This window comes from Raphanus sativus, unplaced genomic scaffold (assembly GCF_000801105.2).
Source record: "Raphanus sativus cultivar WK10039 unplaced genomic scaffold, ASM80110v3 Scaffold0147, whole genome shotgun sequence".
Classification (NCBI taxonomy): Eukaryota; Viridiplantae; Streptophyta; class Magnoliopsida; order Brassicales; family Brassicaceae; genus Raphanus; species Raphanus sativus.
The window spans coordinates 51,496-60,017 of NW_026615467.1; the positions used below are offsets into that span (position 1 = coordinate 51,496).

The 8,522-nt window shown below is 44.0% G+C and overlaps 1 long non-coding RNA gene and 1 other non-coding gene across 2 annotated transcripts; one reads left to right on the forward strand and one right to left on the reverse strand.

Moving 5' to 3' along the window:
• Nucleotides 1-2,810: 2,810 nt before the first annotated feature.
• LOC130501280 (small nucleolar RNA R71) lies at nt 2,811-2,917 on the reverse strand. The gene has a single exon (XR_008939607.1). It is a non-coding gene; the product is annotated as a small nucleolar RNA R71 (small nucleolar RNA).
• Nucleotides 2,918-7,011: 4,094 nt separating this feature from the next.
• LOC130501276 (uncharacterized) lies at nt 7,012-7,853 on the forward strand. The gene is made up of 3 exons (XR_008939606.1): nt 7,012-7,139; nt 7,475-7,569; nt 7,649-7,853. It is a non-coding gene; the product is annotated as an uncharacterized LOC130501276 (long non-coding RNA).
• The last annotated feature ends 669 nt before the right edge of the window (nt 7,854-8,522 follow it).

Sequence of the window (8,522 nt, forward strand, 5' to 3'; positions counted from 1 at the left end):
TGATGAGGTCCTTTTATTGCTTCATGAAGGAGCATTGAAAGAGCCACATATATTTGTGTGTCTTAACATGAGTGCTTCTTGTGGCTGGTTTCTTTACATTATGTTTAATCTGCTTTCCTTTAATGCACTTTACACATACATATAGGTCACTAAAGTCCAATTGAGGAAGAATTTCACTCATAACCAACCTCACTCTTTCTTTGGAAATGTGATCTAGTCTTTGATGCCACAAGAAACCGAAATTTCATTAGATGTGCTACACTTAGTGCCTCTAATTTCAACCACCAAGTATTACTAGAAGTTTCAACAAGATTCCTTGCATAGCAAACAAAAACTTTAATGTTTACTTTCTTGTCGAAACAATCATTTTTTTTTTTTAGGAAAATCCTACTTGATGTGTCTTATTTTTATTGCAAAATAAACACTTTATTTCCTTTAGGATCTAACTGAGCCTTCTCAAGAAAAGATTGTCCTTTTTACTTGGGATTAGTTTGCAGCTACTAGGTTTTCTAAGACCTATGAGGTTAGCAACTTGGTCTTTCATCTTTCTTAATATTCCTTCTTCTTGAATCAACATAGCATTTTTTCTAATGTTCCATTATCTTTACTGGCGTTGTAATACACCTGAAACTTACTAAACTCAAGAGGTATAGAGTTCATGATGAATTGGACGAGAAATTGTTCATGCACCTCCTTTTCAAAGGTCTTTAACTTTGTAGCCAAATTAAACATGTGAGTCACATGATCATGAATTAGCTGGGACCAGTCAAACATTTTCATAGTTTGCTCATTTATGAGACTTCCTACATCCGACTTACATCCAACCCAACTATAAACACTTCTTAAATCTATTCTATAAATTCTTTATCATTCTCTGTCTTAGATATCAATGACTTAACCCTTTCTACCGTCATCAACCTCATGATATATGGTGTTTTTCACATCATTGTATATATGTTTTCTTTTGTTTGAAGTCACTAATTCGTGTCAGTCTAGTCCTTTTTGACCTTTTACAGGTCTGGAGTTAGCAGAAGAAAGAAGAGAAGGTGCCTGATGAAAAGAAGTCCTTTTGGAGCATTCCTGCGGAGAACACTCAAGAGAACAATCCCGAGACTGTTCTCTCTCAAGCGGAACAAGCAGACGGAGTGATCCGGCGATTGTTCCAGACGAATATGGAAACTCCTATTTCGGGATTTTAAGCCCTGTTGCCCTAATCTCTTTTCTTCTGATCGGCGCCTCCATATAAAATGCCATCTATCTATTTTCTATTTTTCTTACGCTAGTTTTTACAAGAGAACACTGAGTATTGCGATCTGCAACTTGTAAGGGAGAAGAATCCATCCTCTCATAGAGAAGATCATCTGAACCCTTTTGTTTTCTACTCTGTTCTTATGCAATTTTATTCAGGATTTATGTCTTTGTTTATGTGCATCATGATCGAGTAGTGACCTTGCTCGCCTAGGGTTTTTAGGGTGTTGAGACATGAGCTAAACATAGATAAGCGATCCATAACTGTTCTTCATTCATACTGTTCTTACTGCTTTCATTAAACTGATCACTTGATGTTAGATCACCAGTTCATCACCTAGTTAACCGCTTAGGATGATAACTTGACATGTATTGAATGAGCTTAGTATCCCTAATCAGCGAAAGTAGATATTAGGGTGGTAAGTGAACTGATCGGACCTGTTCTCTAAAGCTTGCAATCGATTCTCGTCCCAACGACAGTTAGGTGGTGAGATCGATCTGCAAAGCGATCACTACCACGACAGTGGAGTGTTCCAGCTGAGTGATCCGAGTTCTAGAAAGCACTTCATCGCGCTTGAATAATTGTTTGGCTCCAATTCATCACCCAATGAAATACCCTAGGCTAGCTCTTGTTTAATTGAATCAATCTCGTGTTTGTTTGCTTGTTTGCTATCGCCTATTTCAACCAAATCATATCTTCTTCTTAGCTTGATTCTGAAACTTATAGAACTAGAGTGTAGACTGGTCCTCTGGATTTTAATCTCAAGTACTACAATTGCAACTGTTAACTTGGCAGTAGCAAGGATTCATTTTTAGTGTATCAAGTTTTGGCGCCGTTGCCGGGGACCAGATTTTTTACCTCTAATTTTCGGTTTCATACCTAGTCTAAGATATCTAACTCGTGTTATTTTCTTTGTTTCAGCTGATGATCCAGGTGCATGACCAGTAGACATACTCGGAGCAACGCACAAGGGCCATTGCATCAGCTTTCTAACGAAGAACTAGCGAGATTGGAACGACAGAACCGTCAACAGCCGAGATCAACGAACACCGACATGGGTGATCATCCAGATGATCTCACTGCTGCGTTTGCACTCATGCAACAGCAGATGCAGCAGATGCAGCAGACGATCCAAGCGCAGCAAGCTGCTGCCGAGCAAGCTGCTCTGAATGCTGCGAACCAACAAGAGGGAGTGGTCCAGATCGGCCAGAGAAACTTACTGCGTAATCTGCCCGCTACGCGATCTGCCATAACCCCTCCACCGTGCACAAGGCAAGACTTCGAGATCAAGCCGGCCTTGATAAGTCTAGTGCAAAGGAAGATCTTCAATGGGCTTCCTGCTGAGATACCGATGGACCACATCGAGCACTTCGAGAAGATGTGTGGTTTCACTAAAGCGAATGGAGTACCACCCGATTACATCAAGTGTACTCTGTTCCCTTTCTCTCTTGATGGGAAAGCTGCTCGCTGGCTTGATTCACTACCCACCGGATCACTCACCACTTGGGAACAAGTCCGAGAGGCTTTCTTAAGCCACTTCTACACGAAATCGAAGACAGCAGCTCTGAGACAGAAGATCGTGACCTTCAAACAATTGGTGGACGAGCCGTTCTGTGATGCTTGGGAGCGATTCAATGTCTACCGCAGAGAGTGCCCACATCACGGTTTTGAGGAAGACTATCTGCTGGGAGTGTTCTACGATGGAGTAGGTTGGGAGTACAGGAACGCTTTGAACTCCGCCAGTAAGGAGACTTCATGACTCAGTCCACTCGAGGTGCATTCGAGTTGATTGAGAACATGGCCTCAAGCTCAGCTGACAATAACCGCGAGACTGATCGCACTCAGAAGGTGAAGAGCATCGACAACAGCAAGATTGATGAGCTCTCTGCCAAGGTCGACCAGCTGATTAAGAGTAACCAGAACCAGGTCTTCATCATGGAAGAATCCCCACAGGATAAAGCAACCGCAGAAGGCACATCAGAGGTGGATCAGTCGGCTGAGGATCAGCATGAAGTGAGTTATGTGAATGGGCAAGGATGGCAGTTCAAGAACTATCACCCGAACCCTAACGTGAGGAACAATCCCCACCTGTTCAATGCCCCTAAACCAGACGATAAAGCTCAAGGGAACCAAGGTCAGAACAGTGGATACCAAAGGCCTTATGGCAATCAGGGAAGAACCTTTGTCCTTAACCCAGCTCAGAATGCTCAGTTCCACAGCCAGAAACAGCCGGTTAATCAGCAAGCTGCACAACCGACTCAGACTGCTCCGCATGATGACATGAAGAGTCTCGCCAATATGATGAGTCAGCTGCTCCAAGGACAGCAGATCCAAGGGAAGGCACTGAACCAGGTCACAAACGACATCAACACCAGGATGAATCATATGTTCAATGACCTGAGTGTGAAGTATGACAATGTCTCAAGCCATATGAGACAGATGGATATTCAGATTGCTCAGACTGCTGAGAACGTGAAGAGACAGCAAGGAACTCTCCCTGGGAAAACAGACAAAAACCCCAAGGAGTGCAATGCAGTAGGGTTGAGGAGTGGAAAGCAACTGCCTGATCTAGACCCCAGGAGATTCACATCGGCTGAGAAAGGAAAGCAGAAGGAGTCGGATCAGCCATCTAAAGCTGTACCCACAGATGAGGATGATGCAGAACAACCTACTGAGACTGTTCCGACGGAAGCAGAGCGACCCGCTGGGGTTGTTCCACCGACTGCAGCGCCTTCTCCTGCTCGTCAGTATGTGCCAAAAGTTCCTACCCTGTTCCAGCTAAGGCTACACGCAAGGATAAGGAAGAGATGAAGTGCAGGAAGATGCTAGAAGACCTAACTGTCAAGCTCCCTCTGATGAGTGCGATCCAGATGATACCATCCATGCGCAGCTTTGTCAAAGGACTGATCTCTGGGAAGATATCTGATGACAGTGAGTTCATGATTGTCTCTAAGGAGTGCAGCGCGGTGCTCCAGAACAGAAGGATCAAGAAGATGGGTGATCCGGGAAAGTTTGTTCTCTCGGTTCAGATTGGGAGAACACTTTTCTCATGCTCATTGGTCGATCTAGGGTCGAGCATAAACCTCATGCCATACACTGTGGCTAAGCGCCTTGGATACTCGGACTTCAAGCCTACCAGGATGTCACTAGTGTTTGCTGATCGATCTGTGAAGTCTCCAGTTGGAATCCTCGAAGATCTTCAAGTTCTGGTTGGGAATACAATTGTTCCTGCCGATTTCGTTGTTCTGGAAGTCGAGGAAGACTCCAATGATCCCCTGATCCTAGGCAGACCATTCCTCTGCACTGTCGGAGCTATTATTGATGTCCGACAAGGGAAGATCGATCTCCACCTTGGAGATATTGTGATGAAGTTTGAGATGGATCAGATGCTCAAGAAGCCGATGCTGGATGGACAAACCTTCACTGTCCAAGAAGATGGTGATCCCCTAGAGCCGCATGAAGGTATGATCGAGGAGATTCTCACCGAGGATCCACTTGAACTCGCCTTAGTCAGAGCTGAAGCCGAGCAAAGCTTAGAGAGTGTTGATGCTGATGCCTATGCCAAGTTCCTGGATGCAGCCAGGAGTATGGAGAGGATGGTGGCGAATCTAAGTCTGGGGAGAACAGTGACTCCAGCACATCAACTGGAACAACCACGCCTCAGAACCCGACTGTTCCGGCAGCTCAGCCCGATGACTCATGGAGCGAGCTGAAAGCTCCAAAGGTAGAGCTCAAATCCCTTCCCAAGGGACTCAGGTATGCATTTCTTGGACCCAACTCCACATATCCTGTCATTGTGAATGCTGACCTGAACAATGCAGAGACTGCTCTGCTTTTGTGTGAGCTGAGGAAATATCGTAAGGCTTTAGGTTACTCTCTAGCTGACATACCTGGCATTTCACCTGATCTGTGCATGCATAGAATACACCTGGAAGATGAATCGATGACTTCTGTAGAACATCAGAGGAGGTTAAACCCGAATCTAAAAGATGTTGTAAAGAAAGAGATAATGAAACTTCTAGAAGCAGGTGTGATCTATGCGATCTCTGACAGTAAGTGGGTTAGTCCCATGCATGTAGTACCTAAGAAAGGTGGGATCACTGTTGTAACCAATGAAAAGAATGAATTGATCCCCACTAGAACAGTTACTGGTCATCGCATGTGCATTGATTTTCGTAAATTGAATGCTGCGACTCGTAAGGATCACTTCCCACTTCCTTTTATTGATCAAATGCTTGAGAGATTGGCTAACCACCCTTACTATTGCTTTTAGATGGTTATTCAGGTTTCTTTCAGATTCCCATCCACCCAGATGATCAGGAGAAGACGACGTTCACATGCCCTTATGGAACATATGCATACAGGAGGATGCCATTCGGCTTGTGCAATGCTCCAGCGACCTTCCAGCGATGCATGATGTCAATTTTTACTGATCTGATCGAAGACATAATGGAGGTTTTCATGGACGATTTCAGCGTCTATGGAAGCTCCTTTCATGTCTGTTTGTCAATTTGTGCAGGGTACTGAAGCGATGCGAAGAGAAGCATTTGGTGCTGAACTGGGAGAAATGCCACTTCATGGTGAGAGATGGGATTGTTCTGGGACACAAGATATCCGAGAAAGGCATTGAGGTGGACAAGGCAAAGATCGAGGTCATGATGAGTCTGCAACCACCAACTTCAGTGAAGGGAATCAGGAGTTTCTTGGGACACGCTGGTTTCTACAGGAGGTTCATCCAAGACTTCTCTAGATCGCGAGACCACTCACTCGGTTGCTCTGCAAGGAAGCTCAGTTTGCCTTTGACAGTGACTGCTTAGCCGCATTCCACACAATCAAGGGAGCTCTAGTCAGTGCACCAGTTGTCCAACCTCCAGACTGGGATCTCCCTTTGAGATCATGACAGATGCGAGTGATTTTGCAGTAGGAGCAGTCCTTGGACAGCGTAAAGACAAGAAGCTTCACGTGATCTACTATGCAAGCAGAACTTTGGATGAAGCTCAATGCCGATACGCAACCACAGAGAAGGAGCTCCTTGCCATCTGTTCGCCTTTGAGAAGTTTAGATCCTATGGTTGGATCAAAGGTGTTGTGCACACAGACCACGCGGCTCTCAAGTACCTCTCACGAAGAAGGATGCTAAAACCGCGCCTCTTAAGATGGATCCTCTTGCTCCAAGAGTTTGATCTAGGAGATAAGAGACAGAAGGGAGTGATATGGAGTGGCAATCATCCTCTCCAGGATGAAAGTGTCAGATAGACAGTTCTTGATGTGGAACAACCGATGGAGTACGTCAATGCGATTGGTCCGCAACATGGAGCAGTCATCACCTGCCATTAAGGATTGTTCCCGCGTAGAAGGAGCAATCGTTGCAGTGATCCAGAAGGAGTACCCGAATCTCTTCCATGGTTTGCTGAGATTGCCAACTTCTTGGCAGCTGAGAAAGAGCCTTTTGAGGTTCACTGGGAATGAGAAGAGGAAATTTTTGAGGGAGGCAAGGCACTACTTCTGGGATGAGCCGTACCTCTATCGGCAAGGCAAGGATGGGATCTTCAGAAGATGTGTTCCGGAGGCTGATATTCCAGGGATCCTTAACCGGACGGTCCGAACCGAACCGAACCGAACATTATGACATTCGGTTAGTGCTCGGTTATCAGAAGCAAACCGATCGGAAGCTGTTAAAAAAATGTTCGGTTAGTGCGTCGGTTCGGTTCGGTTCATGATAACCGATCGGTTAACCGAAATTTTTAACCTACCTATATATATAACTCTTATTAACCTAAACAACCCTAATCAGTTTCTCTTTTCTTCCTCAAACTCGAGCCGCAGCTTCGTCGGATTCTCAACCCTAGCAACTCATTTTCGTCCGATTCACACATCTTTCCGACCACTAGGTAGGTTCTTCACCTTTTCACTCTCTTCTCTATTTCTGTGTAGTTTTGAGTTTGCGATTGATTTGAGGACTAGGGTTTCTGTCGAAATCAATTAGGGGTTTATGATTTGGCTTGAATGAGGGGTCGATTATCTTTGTGAGAGTGTCTCCAAGTGTTTGATTTGGATTAATGATGAGTTTTGATGGATTTGAGATTTAGGGTTTTGGTCGAAATCGATTTGGGGGTAGACGTTAAGGGTGGCTTTAGGTTGAAGGTTTGGTTGGTTGATTGTAAGTGTCTTGTTGCTGCTCTGTCGGTAATCTCTTTTTAACTTAATTTTTTCGTTTTATTATCAGGAGCAAATACGGTGGTAGAAACAAAAGATCGTCTTTCTTTTTCCATGTGTAGAGAATCTTCAAATTGAAGGAGAATCTCCTCATTTGAATTGGAGGTAATTTTTAATCTGTTTGAACTGCTTTGTGTGTTTTTGTGTTTTTGTTCTTTTTTTCACTGATTTATTAAAATTGCAGGTTGGTGGAGTTCAAGCGTCATGGTGACCTTTAGTTTTTAGTTTTCTGTTGTGTTGTTTGATCACTCTTTATGTTTTGCGGGACATTATAAGATTTGAGTCATAGATTCTTAGATTTGGAATGTTGGATCATTTTAGATGTTTGAGAAAGAATGAACAATATACATGTTGGTTTTTTTGCTGATAAATGTGGATTTTTCAGGTCATATCCGAAAAATTCATTAATAACCCGAAAACCGAAGATAACCGAAAAATCCAAAAATAACCGAGTGTAACCGAAAATATCGGTTTTCTGGTAAATAATATAAAAATTCGGTTAAATTCGGAAATAAATTGAAAACCGAAAATAACCGACTTCCGAACCGACCCGAACCGAATTCAATTTCGGTTTTCTTCGGAATTAATTTTAGAAATTCCGGTTAACCGAGAACCGAAATTTCGGTTCGGTTCGGTTTCGGAAAACCGAAATCGCAGGCCTAGTTCCTCTTATGCTGGTCACTTCGCCACCTTCAAGACTGTTTCCAAGATCCTCCAAGCCGGTTTCTGGTGGCCTACTATGTTCAGAGATGCTCACGCCTTCATATCTCGATGCAATTCATGCCAAAGGATGGGGAGTATAAGCAAGAGAAACGAAATGCCTCAGAACTACATCTTGGAAGTTGAAGTGTTCGATTGCTGGGGGATCGATTTCATGGGACCTTTCCCAGTCTCTCACAAGAATGAATACATCCTAGTTGCTGTGGACTATGTCTCCAAGTGGGTGGAAGCAATTGCTAGTCCAACTAATGATGCGCGAGTTGTAACCAAGATGTTCACCTCCATTATCTTTCCAAGATTTGGAGTGCCTAGAGTGGTTATAAGCGATGGTGGAACTC